General features: G+C 39.7%; 1 protein-coding gene across 4 annotated transcripts in view; it reads right to left on the bottom strand.

The window, feature by feature from the left end:
- GABPB1 (GA binding protein transcription factor subunit beta 1) overlaps window positions 1-15,696 on the bottom strand; it is a 76,257-nt gene that overhangs the window by 52,268 nt on the left and 8,293 nt on the right. For 2 of the 4 annotated variants that reach the window (XM_064365664.1, XM_064365663.1), the window contains exon 2: window positions 14,720-14,743. The exons of the other annotated variants lie outside the window; for them this stretch is intronic. The gene's annotated coding sequence lies outside the window, so the exon portion shown is untranslated. The remainder of the gene's footprint in view (window positions 1-14,719; window positions 14,744-15,696) is intronic. 4 annotated transcript variants of the gene reach the window in all.

Genomic DNA, 15,696 nt, shown 5'->3' on the forward strand with positions numbered 1-15,696 from the left:
ACAAAAATTAACCATCAATATTCTGCTCACCAAAAAGAATGCATACATTCTGATCCTTACTTCTCATGATTTCTCATATTCATCCCCTCCTCTCTACTACCTCTGGTCTTACATACTCATTGCCTCATACCTTAAACATCACAATGGTCTCTTTGCTGACCTAACTCTAGTTTCTCCATCCTGCTTCCAGGCAATCCTCCTAAAATACAACTGCTGCATTCAATCAAACATTTCTATATCTGAACCTGACAAAGTACCCGCCCTTAAAGAATTCACCATCTATCTCGTAGGGAAGACATTCATCTCATGATTCCCTTGTCCAAAATCCCCACAAATATAATTATTCTGAAGAACAATTTATCAACATCTAGCAGAGTTTAAGATGTGCCTACTCTTTTTTTTTTTTTAGACAGAGTTTTGCTCTGTCACCAGGCTGGAGTACAGTGGCACGATCTCAGCTAACTGCAACCTCCGTCTCCCAGGTGCAAGCAATTCTCCTCTGTCAGCCTCCCGAGTACCTGGAATTACAGGCATGCGCCACCAAACCCAGCTAATTTTTGTATTTTTAGTAGAGACAGGGTTTCACCATGTTGGCCAGACTGCTCTTGAACTCCTGACCTCATAATCTGCCTGCCTCAACCTCCCAAAGTGCTGGGATTATAGGCGTGAGCCACTGCGCCTAGCCCCCTGTCCAGTTTCTTTTGTCTCCTTTCTTGCTGCCTTCTTTTAGCTCAATTCTTTTTAACATTCTATAATTTCCTCTAATGATTTGGAAGTTATACCCTCTGTTTCCGTTCTTTTATTGGTTTTCTAGAAATTATGCCATACAGTAAAGTCTAATTAAAATCCTATTCTCTCTTTTCCCAAAAAACCTATAAATTTTAAGACATACGCAACACATCAACAAAATGTAGTATGTAGACCCTGTTCGGATTCCAGTTTGAAGAAACCAAATGTAATTTTTTAAATCATTTTTTAAGATAATTGGGAAAATGTGAATACTAAGTATGTAATACAAGAAATTATTACCGATTTTTTTCTGTATATGATACTGGTATTATATTTTAAGTCCTTATCTTTTATGAGATAAGAACAATGTATTTATGGGTTAAATAATGTGATTGTTAGGACTTATTTTAAAATACTTGGGGTATATATAAAAACATTTTAGTCATGAATTCATAACTGTTGAAGGTGGGTAATAAATACATAAAGATTCATTATACTCTTCTCTTTTACATATTTAAAATTTTCCATAACAAAGAGTTTTTAAAAAATTACTATCCTTCTAGGTAAGACAAGGACCTTAAATCCTATAACTCTACCTAACCCACTTGTTATTCCCTTGTTTTTAATCCATTAGACATTTTTACTATGGTTAATGTAATCCATATTCATTTTCATTCTCTAAATATATATCATTTTCTTTACCTTACTTATTTTTTGGGATGGAGTCTCACTCTGTCACCCAGTCTGGAGCACAGTGGCACGATCTCAACTCACTGCAACCTCCACCTCTAGGGTTCAAGTGATTCCCCTGGCTCAGCCTCCTGAGTACCTCGGATTACAGGCATGTGCCACTACGCCCAGCTAATTTTTGTATTTTTTAGTAGAAACGGGGCTTCACCATATTGTGAACAAGCTGGTCTCAAACTCCTGACCTCGTGATCCGCCCGCTTCGGCCTCCCAAAGTGCTAGGATTACAAATGTGAGTCACCACGCCCAGCCTCTTTACCTTTCATTTACACTTCATACATTTCATTTTGTGATTTGGGATCAAATTCTTTCTGTCCTAAGTTTATCCTTTAAAAACGTACCATCCAAGGCCAGGCACAGTGGCTCACGCCTGTAATCCCAGCACTTTGGGAGGCCAAGGTGGGCAGATCACCTGTGGTTGGGAGTTCGAGACCAGCCTGACCAACATGGAGAAACCCCACCTCTATTAAAAATGTAAGATTAGTTGGGCATGGTGGCGCATGCCCGTAATCCCAGCTACTCAGGAGGCCGAGCCAGGAGAATCGCTTGAACCTGGGAAGCGGTGGTTGCAGTGAGCTGAGATCACACCATTGCACTCCATCCCGGGCAACAAGAGTAAAACTCCATCTCAAAACAAACAAATTAAAAAGTACTGTCCAATATGGTGCATGTGGCTATTTAAATTAATTAAAATTAAGTAAAACTAGAAGTTCAGTTTAATGGTTACACTAGCCACATTTCAAGTACTCAATAGCCGTATGTAGTTTGTGACTACAATACTGGACAGCACAAAGAACATTTCCAGGCCAAACATGGTGGCTCACACCTGTAATCCCAGCACTCTGGGGGACTGAGGTGGGAGAATCACTTGAGCACAGGAGTTCAAGCCTGAGTAACATAGTGAGATCTCGTCTCTACAAATAATTTTTTAAATTAGCCAGGTGAGGCTGTGTGTATCTGTGGTCTAAGCTACTCAGGAGGCTGAGGTGGGAGGATCACCTGAGCAATCCACATTATTACATTATCACATTATTTTTTTCTTAATCTTTTTTCTTCTGTTTTTTATTTTCTACATTACCACATTATTTAATCCATAAATATATATTTTTTTATCTCAGTCAGCCATGATTGCGCCATACTCCAGCCTAGGTGACAAAGTGAGACCCTGTCTCAAGAAAAAAAAAAGAACATTTCCATTTCCACAGAAACTTCTATTGAACAGTGCTGCTTTAAATGATCCTTCACAGGTGAGATGTTGGTGACAAGTTGTTTTTATCTGAAAATATCCTTATTTTATCATCATTCTTTAAATATATTATCACTGGGCACAAAATTCTAAATTGGTAGGTAGTTTCCATTTCATATTGCAGACATTTCACTGTCTGCTGATTTCCACTGTTGCTGTTGAAAAGTCATCTATTACTCTAATTCTTGCTCCTTTGATGGTTTTTTCCCCAGGTACTTTTGGTTTTCTGTGACTTTATTACAACGTGTTTAGGTGTGGACGTATTATAATCCTAATTAGGATTCATTGGAATTCCTGAATCCTGGTTTGGTATCTTTCCTTGGTTCTGTACAGTCATCATCTCTTCAAATGTCCCATTCTCTCTTCCTTTCCTTCTAGAATTCCAATTAGAACTCTCTCACTCTATCCCCATATCTCTTACACTGTTCTCTATATTTCCCGTCTTTTTGCCTCTAGCCATCATCTAAGCTACATTCTGGATAATTTAATCTAATCTATATTCCAATTTGATAATTTTTCTGATGTGTCCAATCTGCTGCAAATTGCATCATTAAGTTTTTAATTCAGTTACTTTACTTTTTACTTTTTTTGACACAGGCTCTCATTCTATCACCCAGGCTGGAGCACGGTAGTACAATCTTGACTCACTATACCCTTGACTTCCTGGGCTAAAGTGATCCTCCCACGTCAGCCCCCCAAGTAGCTGGACTACAAGCGAATGCCACCACATCTAGCTAATTTTTGTGTATGTTTTCTGTACAAACAAGATTTCACCATGTTGCCCAGGCTTGCCTCAAACTCCCAAGTCAGTTTTTTTTTACTCCAAAAATTCTATTTGTTTTTTTTTTCAAAATGATGATGCTACTCAAAAAAACTATCGTTTCCTATTCCTTCCTTATTCTCAAGTTTGTCATTTATTTCTGTAAACACAGCAAACTTGGTTCTTCTATTATGTATCTTTTAATTCTATTATATGATACCTATGAAAAGCTTTCTCTGCTGTCTGTTTTTTCTCCTGTTTCATGCCTATGGTTCTTTGTCTTCTTGTATGTCTAGCTATCTTTGACTAGGTGCTGATTCTGTCCTTGAAAAACTGTGGGGAGGCCTAAGATGGAGCCTTCCTTCAGAGAACATTTGCATTTGTTTCTGCCAAGCACCTGGAGTCAAGAACCAACCTAAATGAAGTACAGCTTTTCCGTTTCCCACCTATGCTATGGGCATAGCTTTGTAAAGACTTTTGTTTGCTTGTTTCCTTTCTCCTGTTATGCTCAGTGCCAACATAATTCGTCTTGAAATTCCTTGATATTTGGCTGGGAGGTGAGTGATGAAAGGCAGAAAAGGGGTTAGTTTTGGTTCATTCTTACCTCTCAGCTGTAGATACATGGAGCCCAAGCCTAATTAGTCAAGAATACCTCATAAGACTTTATATGTCCACATGTTGGGCGGGCTCTGCATTTTAATTTTTGTCCACCTCACCCCATAAGACTGATGAACAGAAATCTAAATTTCTTGATACTGGCAAAGATGCTGAAGGCAAAAGTGGCTTCAGTTCTCCAGATGGTCTGTTAACTTCTTGCTTTAGGCTTTCTTCCAGAATTTGGCTTAACAGATTCCCTTCTTTTCCCAGTTCTTCAAAGCTATTAAGGTAATGTTCTATATATTTTATCCAACATTTTCAATTGTCTTCAAAAAGAAGACTGGTCAGGTGGGCACCACAGCTTACGCCTGTAATCCTAGCACTTTGGGAGCCCAAGGTGGGTGGATTACAAGGTCAGGAGTTCAAAACCAGGCTGGCCAACATGGTGAAACCCAATCTCTGCTAAAAATACAAAACTAGCCGGCCATGGTGGTGTGCGCCTGTATTCCCAGCTACTGGGGAGGCTGAGGCAGGAGAATCGCTTGAACCCAAGAGGCAGAGGTTGCAGTGGGCCGAGATTGCGCCACTGCACTCCAGCCTGGCAACAGAGCAAGATTCCGTCTCAAAAAAAAAAAAAACTCCTCTAATCTAGGCCACTGTTATCCAGAAAAAAAATATACTTGGAAGTGACCTTCCTGATGTACAGCTGACCCCTGAACAACACAGGTTTGAATTGTACAGTCCATTTACACACATATTTTAATAAATGTATTAGAAAATTATTTTGGGCCAGGCATGGTGGTTCACACCTGTAATCCCAGCACTACCGGAGGCCAAGATGGGCGGATCATGAGGTCATGAGATCAAATCATCCTGGCCAACATGGTGAAACCCCATCTCTACTAAAAATACAAAAATTAGCTGGGCATGGCAGCATGCACCTGTAGTCTCAGCTATTCAGGAGGCTGAGGCAGGAGAATCACTTGAACCTGGGAGGTAGAGGTTGAGGTGAGCCAAGATCTCGCCATTGCACTCCAGCCTGGGCAACAATAAGTGAAAGTCCGTGTCAAAAAAAAAAGAGAAAAATATTTTGAAGCCAGGCACAGTGGCTCACACCTGTAATCCCAGCACTTTGGGAGGTTGAGGCAGATGGATTGCTTAAGCCCAGGAGTTCAAGACCAGACTCTATCTTTACAAAAAATTTACAATTTTTTTAAAAAATTAGCCAGGCATGGTGGCACACAGCTGTGGTCCCAACTACTTGGGAGGCTGAAGTAGGAGGATCACTTGAGCCAAGAAGACCAAGGTTGCAGTAAGCCATGTTCATGCCACTGCACTCCATCCTGGGCAACAGAACAAGACACTATCTCAAAAACAAAACAAAACAAAACTCAAAAACTGCATATTTTAAAACTTAAAAAAGTTAGGTATGTCAAGAATGCATAAAATATATTTAGATACTGGTCTATTTTATGGTTTACTATCATTAAGTATACACAAATCTATTATAAAAAGTTAAAATGTAGCCAGGTATGGTGGTACATGACTGAGAGGCTAAGGTGGGGCGATCTCTTAAGCTTAGGAGCTACAGGTCAGCCAGGTGTGGTGGTGTGTGCCTGTAGTCCCAGCTACTCAGGAAGCTGAAGTGGGAGGATCACTTGAGCCCAAGAGGTTGAGGCTGCTGTAGGCCATGATCACATCACTGCATTCCAGCCTGGACAAAAGAGTGAGACCTTGTCTCAAGAAAAAAAAAAATTACACACACACACATACACACATATGTAACATATATATAAAATATATATCTATAAAATATATATGAAGATGTTAGAGCCCATCTAAAACTCCAGCCCAGTCCAATCCAGCATTTCTCAATTTGTGTTTCCCAAAGCTCCAGACTTCAGTAGCAAGAAAGGCAGTGGCTAGAGAGTAAGCACAGGTTGGAGGTGACAGAATGGCAAGTTTCACCGCCTTTTCATTCTCACATAAACAAGATCATCTCCAACTGTTATGAGATTCTATATTATTTGTAATTTTTGCAGTATTTTTTTGAAAGACTAAGCCAGCAATAAAAGAATCTTAAAAAATAAAATTTTACTAGTAAACTGTCTTCTCTTCAGACATGATGGTTAAAAGTTTTGAATCTCAAGCAAAAATTACTGGCTAAGTGCAGTGGCTCACGCCTGTAGTAATCTCAGTGCTTTGGGAGGCTGAGGCAGGCACACCACTTGAACCAAAAAGTTCAAAACCAGCCTAGACAACATGGAGAAACTACGTCTCCACCAAAAAATTAAAAAATTAGCCAGGTGTGGTGGCGTGAGCCTGTGGTCCTAGATAATCGGGAGGCTGAAGTGAGAGGATCACCAGAATCCAAGAAGTCGATGTCTGCAGTGAGCTGGGATTGCGCCACTGCATTCCAGCCTAGGTGTCAGAGACAGACCCATCTCAATTAAAAAAGAAAAAAAAGCAAGAATTACAAAGTAGTTCTTTTTCATTACTATTCGATACCCAAATCCTTACTAACATAAATCCAGAAAAAAACTACTACATTTATTTGCAAGTCCTGCAAGTATGTGCTTTATCTGTGCTCCTCTTTTATTTAATTTTAGACTCTAGCCAAATAAAACTCAGGTAAAAGTAGTATGGATAAATTAGGACCTCAAAATTCAGATTCTGAAATATAATTCACTCAAAAAAAATTTAAACGCTAAATTATATAGCAGGAGCTTGTTTTTGTTTTGTTTAGTTTTTGAGATGAGTCTTACTCTGTGGCCCAGGCTAGGGTGCAGTGGCACGATCTTGGTTCACTGCAACCTCTGCCTCCCAGGTTCAAGCAATTCTCCTGCCTCAGCCTTCTGAGTAGCTGGGGTTACAGGGGCACATCACCACATCCGCCTAATTTTTGTTTAGTAGAGACAGGATTTCACCATGTTGGTCAGGCTGGTCTCAAACTCCTGACCTCATGATCCGCCCACCTCAGCCTCCCAAAGTGCTCGGATTATAGGCGTGAGCCACTGCGTGTGGCCAAGAGCTTGTTTTAAGCAGCACCCAACATGTTATGACTCCTTGTCTCCATAAGGTTAAACCTCTTCGTCTTATATACAGTTATGTACTACATAAAAAAAAATTTCTATGCTGTTATAAACTTCCCTCAACTTCAAAGAGGTTTGTTTTTGTTTCAGAGCTCTGTCTCCCAGGCTGGAGTACAGTGGTGTCATGTCAGTTCACTGCAACCTGTACCTCCTGGACTCAAGAGATCCTCCCACCTCATCCTCCCGAGTGGCTGGGACTACAGACACACACCACCATGTCCAGGTAATTTTTCAAATTTTTGTACAGACAGGGCTTCACCATGTTACACAGGCTGGTCTAACTCCTGGGCTCAAGTGATCCACCCACCTCGGCCTCCCAAAGCGCTGGGATTACAGGCCACCATACCCAGCCTAAACCTCAGTTTTAAATATTACAGTATAATCTCATCGACCATAAAGATCACTTCCTTATTCAAAACTATTTTAATTTTGCTTTTTAAAAAAAATTTTTTTTAATTTAGGTCTGTCTTAAAAGATCAAAACTATTTTTGTTTCTTTGAATTTCAGATACCAAAAGATGTCATTAAATGGGAACCATGGGCCAGGCACAGTGGCTCATGCCTCACTTTGGGAGGTCAAGGCAAGCAGATAGATCACCTGAGATCAGGAGTTCGAGACCAGCCTCGCCAACATGGTGAAACCCTGCGTCTACTAAAAATACAAAATTAGCTGGGTGTGGTGGTGCATGCCTGTAGTCCCAGCTACTCAGGAGGCTGAGGCAGGAGCTGTGCTTAAGCCTGGTAGGCGGAGGTTGCAGTGAGCCAAGACTGCACCACTGCACTCCAGCATGGGCAAAATTTCTTTTTAAAAATTTATATTGCCGGGCGCGGTGGCTCACGCCTGTAATCCCAGCACTTTGGGAGGCCGAGGCGGGTGAATCACGAGGTCAAGAGATCGAGACCATCCTGGTCAATATGGTGAAACCCCGTCTCTACTAAAAATAAAAAAGTTAGCTGGGCATGGTGGCGCGTGCCTGTAATCCCAGCTACTCAGGAGGCTGAGGCAGGAGAATTGCCTGAACCCAGGAGGCGGAGGTTGCGGTGAGCCGAGATGGCACCATTGCACTCCAGCCTGGGTAACAAGAGCGAAACTCCGTCTCAAAAAAAAAAAAAAGAAAAAAAAAATTTATATTTACATTATATATATAAATATAAGAAATATTTATATTTATTTATCTCAATATTTTTTATCTCAATAAATAGAAGTAAATAAATAAAAGATAATTAACTGGGCATGGTGGCAGGTGCCTGTAATCCCAGCTACTTGGTAGGCTGAGGCAGGAGAATCCCTTGAACCTGGGAGGCAGAGGTTTCAGTGAGCCAAGATTGTGCCACTACACTCCAGCTTGGGTGATAGAGTAAGACTCCATCTTCGAAAAAGAAAAATAACACTTGAAGCCATGCTAATAAATTAAGTTCTTACTTTCCACCTAAGCTACATATTTATCAGATATACATTCCCTATTTCTCTATCTACATTCTACCTGTGCTTATCAGTGTCACTACTATAACTATAGTCAAACTTTATAAAAATTAACCCAGAATATAAATGTCTGAGGATAAAAAATATTTACTGATGACTACTTAATATTCATGTTTAAGATAAGCTCAAAAGTTCCATATCTAAAGTACATAAATTATACCAACACACACTAAACTAAAAACGAGTACCTTACTAAAATAAGTAAGGTACTTGTTTTTTGTTTAGTGAGTAGTAAGGTACTAGTAGTAAGGCACTCGTTTTTACTACTAGTAGTAAGGTACTAGTAGTAAGGTGCTCATTTTTAGTTTAGTGTGTGTTGGTATAATTTGTGTACTTTAGATATGGAACTTTTGTTTTATCCAGAACTTCCCAGGCACATGCCAAAACCTAATCCTCCTTCTGCATTACCTGATAACATTATCACCCTCTTTACCTCCCAATTTAGAAATCTGGGAGCTATCTTCAACTCTTCCCTCTCCCTCATCATCTACATATAGCTGGTCTGAATGTTTGTGTCCCCACAAAACTAATATGTTGAAATCCTAACCCCAAGGTGATGGTATTAGTAAGTAGGGACTTTGAGTGATGATTAGGTCATAAGGGCAAATCTTATCATTCCATTCATAATTTCATGAATGCAATTATCGCCAGATAACTGCTTTGTTCCTTCACCATATGAGGGCACAGAAAAGCAGCTCCATCTATAATGCAGGAAATGGGCTCTCACCAGCCATGGAATCTGCCACCACTTTGAACTTCCCAGCCTCCAGAACTGTGATAAAGAAATTTCTATTGTTTATAAGCCACCAGTTTATATTTTGTTATAGTGCCCCAAAGGGACTAAGACAGTTGGTCATCAAGTAACTTCTATAAGGTCTACTTCACATCTTTTTTTTTTCAATAGACAATACTTTCTTATAGCTCAAAAACCCAAACATAGAAACATATACATTGAAAATTCTCAACAGAAGTATTTAACACTGCTCACTGCTCCTCCTCGGCCCACTCCAAACCTACAACCCTAACAAGTAATCACCTTTACTAGTCTCATAGGTATCCTTCTGGTATTTCTATAATCACCAAAAAAAAAAAAACATTACTATATAACACTGTTCCCCACTTGCTTTTCTTGCTTAACACACCCCAGAGACCTTTTCCTATAGTTCACAGAGAGGAGAGCTTCCTCATTTTTTTATACAGCTACAGAGTACGCTATTGTTTTCTGTATTAATATGCATTTCTCAAACTACTAACAAGACTGCACATCTTTAGCAAATGTTTGTTGGCCACTTACGTTTCCTTTTCCAAAACTGCCTATTCATATTCTTTACCTATGTTTCCATTTTATTATTACATGTTTATTACATATGTTGCACATACGTCTCTCAGTCTGTTTTAAATTTGTATATTCTTTTTTCTTTAAAATTTGTATATTCTAAATGTCATAAAGTCTTAAATTGGGTTTGGTCAAATTTATAAAAATCTTTCCAAAATGAATGCAGATATAATCATGTAATCCAATCACCTATAGAATACAGTGGCATTGAACCATATGTATAATTTAACTTGAAAATGATTTAAACAGTTGGCTACCCACCATTCTACTTCATAAGCATAAGTCCCAGCATAAGCTTGAAATGTGAATCTATTTTCTCAGTAGGTCTCAGTTCTCAAATGCATCTTATGGAATGAACTTCTCATCGTAATGGATAAGTTAACGTTTTATAAGATTTTTTGTTTGTACAACATAGCCCATAAATGTAAGCCATCTTCCTCTAGGGCACAATTGAGGAAACAGTGATACATTTCATCACTAGAGAAAAACTAGCTGTTTTGGAATTATTGAGAGATGGTATCTTACTTCTCATATGGCAACTTCCTAAAATTCTGACTATACAGTATTTTCCCCTAATATGCATAATCATTAAATAAGTGGTAACTCCAATCCATCTGAGACCTTTAAGGATGTGACCTTGCCTCACTGCAGCCTCATCACTCACCATTTCCTCCTTGGATTTATATTTTAATACGGTGTTATCTACAATTATCTTATCCTCATGTGCTATTCTGTCTCATGATTTCACTCCTTTATGTTATCCTGCCTAAGAAATCTTCCATTTCTGAATTTACCTGACCAAGTAGTCCTCTTCTCCCTCCAAACCCAGTTCAGACATTACCTCCTTCAATAAGTTTCCCTTGACCTTCTCAGCAAAGAAGAATCACTTCTTTATTCTCTCATTGTGGCCTTAACACATTTCCATTATTAGACAGATTCCATCACATTACAAATTATTTATTTACAAGCTTTCCTCTCCCATAAGCCTTAGGAAGTCAGACAGGGATTTATATTTTTTTTTTCCTTTTTAACCCTTATATGAGTAAAGGTTAATAGTTTATCTTATTCTTATATGTATTTTAGTATCTAGCAGCTTGTAATATACCACTCAACAGATGTTTGCTAAATTAAACAAGTCCTCTATAACTCAAGACAGTTGCAGGTGGGTAGTTAAAAAAAAAAATTAAACAAGTCCTTTCTATTCAGCATCATTATAAACACTATAAACCTACACACAAAAACTGAAGGCAAAGGCCGGGCGTGGTGGCTCATGCCTATAATCCCAGCACTCTGCGAGGCCAAAGCAGGTGGATCACCTGAGGTCGAGAGTTTGAGATCAGCCTGACCAACATGGAGAAACCCTGTCTCTACTAAAAATACAAGAATTAGCCAGGCTTGGTAGTGCATGCCTATAATCCCAGCTACTCGGGAGGCTGAGGCAGGAGAATTGCTTAAACCCAGGAGGCAGAGGTTGCAGTGAGCCGAGATCGCGCCATTGCACTCCAGCCTGGGCAACAAGAGCGAAACTCCAATTCAAAATAAAAAAAAATTGAAGGCTAGATCTTTAACCAAAAATATTTCACAAACTGAAAAAATGTGTAGAGTTCGTAGTTCAGTGTTTTCTTTAAATGAGTATAGACACCATAAATTAGTGCTTTTCAAAAGTAGTTCGTAGTTCAGTGTTTCGTTTAAATGCATATAGACACCATAAATTAGTGCTTTTCAAACTGTTGATCATGACCTATTAAACAACTGTGAAATCACTTTAGTAGGTTAAGGCCAATGTTTTTGAAAATATCAGCATATATCAAATGTAGTTATCACTCACACACACATGCACGCAGTAACATATATATACAATTACCATGTAAGATACATTTTTTATTGGGAGTCAGAATAAACAATCATCTGAAAGCTACTTCCATAGTTATATAAGTTCCAAGGTTTATATTAACAAACAAGTAGTAGTAGTCATGGAAGGCCTCTTCAATGAAGGACAACATTTGAAGCATAATCTCTCTCCCCACCATCCCTTCTCAGCTCAACTATCATTCTCCCCCTTAGTTACCGTGCTCTAGCCACAGAAGTCTTAGCAATTCGTTGAACGAGGCAAATGTGTTCACACTTTAGGGTCTAGCATATATTGGTTCTGCTGCCTAGAAAACTCTGCTTAGATAACTTTGCTCCTGCAGTCTAGGACACCCAGGGAGCAGCTCTCCCAGACTACCTAAGATAGCCACCACATTCCACTGGTCTATCCCCTTGTCTACTTTCATTCCTTTTCATTTTACTCATTACCACCTAATGTCACGTTTGTGTCCCTCTCCACAAATGTCAGCTCCAAGAAAACAGGGACTTTGTCTTCTGTTTTGTTCATTACTGTAACACCAGAGATTAGAACAGTGTCGGCCACAGGGCAAACATCCCTGAATAGGCTTTGACAGGCAAGTTAAAGGAAGAATGCATGGAGTTGTGCTTAAGCAAGATATATCACAGAGGAAACACCAGCTTAATAATGCTAAAGAGTAAGGATCAAGGCTGAAGAAGAATATAATATAAAAAGGTTTAAAAGTCAGAAAGTAGAATTTGGACTTTATCTTGTAAACTGGGAGTCATTCAAAGATTTGACCAAATGATGACCCTTTCAAACATTTATTCAGCACAGGTTCAATTCACTTTGTTTGACAGAATAGACAGTGCAAAGGTCAACAGCACATGTTCTCTCCTCAGGCTTGTACGTTTAGCAACAGGTTCAAAATTTTTCAAAAACAAATTATTCTGGCAGTCATACGCAAAACGGATTCAAGGAAGGAGAATCTAAAGTTTAAAGAGAGCAAATAATGGCAATGCAGAATTCCAGGACAAACTGAGAGCCAATAAAGGAAAAACAGCTGTGCTGATTGATACATATAAGAAATAAAGTAAAAGCATGTATTGCAGACTACTTCAAGATTTAAGTGGCCAGGCGCAGTGACTCACACCTGTAATCCCAGCACTTTGGGAGGCTGAGGCGGGTGGATCATGATGTCAGGAGTTCAAGACCAGACTGGCCAACATGGTGAAACCCAACCTCTACTAAAAAATACAAAAATTAGCTGGGCATGGTGGCTTGTGCCTGCAGTCCCAGCTACTTGGGAGGCTGAGGTAGGAGAACTGCTTGAACCCGGACCCTGGAGGCAGAGGTTGCAGTGAGCCAAGATTCCGCCACTGCACTCCAGCCTGGGCTACAGAGCGAGACTCCATCTCAAAACAAACAAACAAACAAACAAACAAACAAACAAAAAAAGATTTAAGTATGATAATCATGAAATTGAAAGAAAATCTGGGAGCAAGTGAAAAGCTAAGTAATAATAAATCTAAACGTGACAGAGCTGGCTGCGGTAGCTCATGCCTGTAATCCCAGCACTTTGGGAGGCCACGGAGAAACCCTGTCTCTACTAAAAATATAAAATTAGCCAGGCATGGTGGCACATGCTTGTATCCCAGCTACTTGGGAGGCTGAGACAGGAGAACTGCTTGAACCCGGGAGGCAGAGGTTGCAGTGAGCCAAGATCACAACACTGCACTCCAGCCTGGGCAACAAGAGTGAAACTCGGTCTTTAAAAAAAAAAAAAAGGGATGGAAATTCCTTGAATTTTCCAACAGACATATCCAGTAAACTACTGGAGTAACAAACGTGCATGGGACACACATTTGGGAGTCATGAGCATGTAAAACATCTGAGAGAAGACAAAGAGAGGAATATAAAGAATCAAGTACTGATGAGAATAACAGTGCTAAGAGGCTCAAGAAACTACAAAGAAATTAGAAAAGTAGTAATCAGAAGGGAAAAGCAGGATGGTAAATTAACATGAAGAGCAAGGAAAGAACACTAAGAAGCCTCAGTGGAAATAGTAACACATATATACTAGCTGAAAAGAGTCAGGATGAAGCCAATATAATCAACACAAAGGATGTCCTCTAAAGCAACAACCTGAATTATGATACTCCAAAACTGCATAAGTTAGGGAAGTAGTAGTAAAACAACTCAGGACTTGACTAGCCTGGACAACACAGTGAGACCTCATCTCTACCAGAAAAACACGAAATTAGCCAGTCTTGGTGGCACATGCCTGTAATCCCAGCTACTCAGGAACTGAGGTAGGAGGATCACCTAAGCCTGGGGAGGTTAAGAATGCAGTGAGCTGCAACTGCACTCCAGCCTGGGCAACACAGCGTGACCCTGTCTCTGAAAAAAAAAAAAAAGAACTCAGGGAAGCAACTATAATTCAATTCTTAAAATTTTCGAAATAAAGAAGAGAAATGCGGCAGATAGCTGGAAAGAATAGTAGCAGCAGTTAATCAAAACTGATTTTTTTCCTCCCAAAGTACACAAGTCTGTACATATTTCAAGGTAGGGAAGAAAAAACACTGCAAATAACAATCAAAGTGACAAGAGAGGTAAACTTAACTGTGGCAGCAAGACTCTTCTTCCATTCAATTTACAAAATAAGATGAAAGAATAGAGATTTGTTATGGTGACCATAAAAAAAACGTGCAAGCTTACACCTGGTTTTTCTTTTTCATTTAAATAGAAGTAAATGGCATCTATTGAGAGTTAAAGAGGAAGAAGGAATATAAGGCAACAGAAAAATGCAATTAATAAGATGATTGCCAAGAAGTAGGAAGGGCCTATTTGGAATTGTTCAGCATAAATTTATAGTGGCCAAGAAATCTTCATAATTACTCACCTTCCTCCACAAATATGCTGTGACCTGTGAGGGAAAACAGAAGAAATCGATGGTGGAAAAATTTGACAACAGGAGTCCAGTAAAATATAAAATAAATGAATGATGTCAAAGTACAGACTCTATCTAGTACATACAGGAGTAAGGTAAAGTCTTAGTCTGTTTGGGCTGCTATAACAAAATACCATGAACTGGGTGGCTTACAAACAACAGAAAATGATTTTTTTTTTTTTTTTTTGGTAGAGATGGGGTCTCACTATGTTGCCACGGCTGGTCTCAAGCAATCCTCCCGCCTCAGCCTCCCAAAGTGCCAGGATTATAGGCATGAACTGCCGCACTCAGCCCAGAAAAATTATCTTTAATAGTTCTGGAGGCTGAGAAGTCCAAAATAAGGCACTGGCAGATTCAGTATCTGCTAAGGGCCAGTTTCTAGACAGCAGTGTTTTTGCTGTAACCTCACATGAAAGAAAGGGCTAACAAGCTGTCTGGAGTCTTTTTTTTTTGAGACGGAGTCTCACTCTGTGACCCAGACTGGGCGTACTGGTACGATCTGAGCTCACTGCAACCTCCACCAGCCGGGTTCAAGCAAGTCTCCTGCTTCAGCCTCTCACGTAGCTGGGCTCCTTCCTTCCACCGCACCCAGCTAATTTTTATATTTTTACTAGAGACAAGATTTCACCATCTTGGCCAGGCTGGTCTTGAATTCCTAACCTCATGACCCACCCACCTCGGCCTCCCAAAGTGCTGGGATTATAGGCATGAGCCACCCTGCCCAGCCTGGAGTCTCATTTATAAAAGCACTAATCCCATTCATGAGGGTTCTACCTACCTGAGCTAATCACCTCCCAAAGGCCCCACCTCCTAATATCATTATCTTGGAGATTAAGATTTCAGCATGAATTCTGGGGAGATAAAAGCATTCAGACCACAGCACTAAGGAAGAGAAACTAAGAGTCTCTATGAATGAAATACATAAAGGA

This window comes from Aotus nancymaae, unplaced genomic scaffold, assembly GCF_030222135.1.
Source record: "Aotus nancymaae isolate 86718 unplaced genomic scaffold, 86718_ANA_hifiasm-v0.15.2.pri h1tg000062l, whole genome shotgun sequence".
Lineage (NCBI taxonomy): Eukaryota > Metazoa > Chordata > Mammalia > Primates > Aotidae > Aotus > Aotus nancymaae.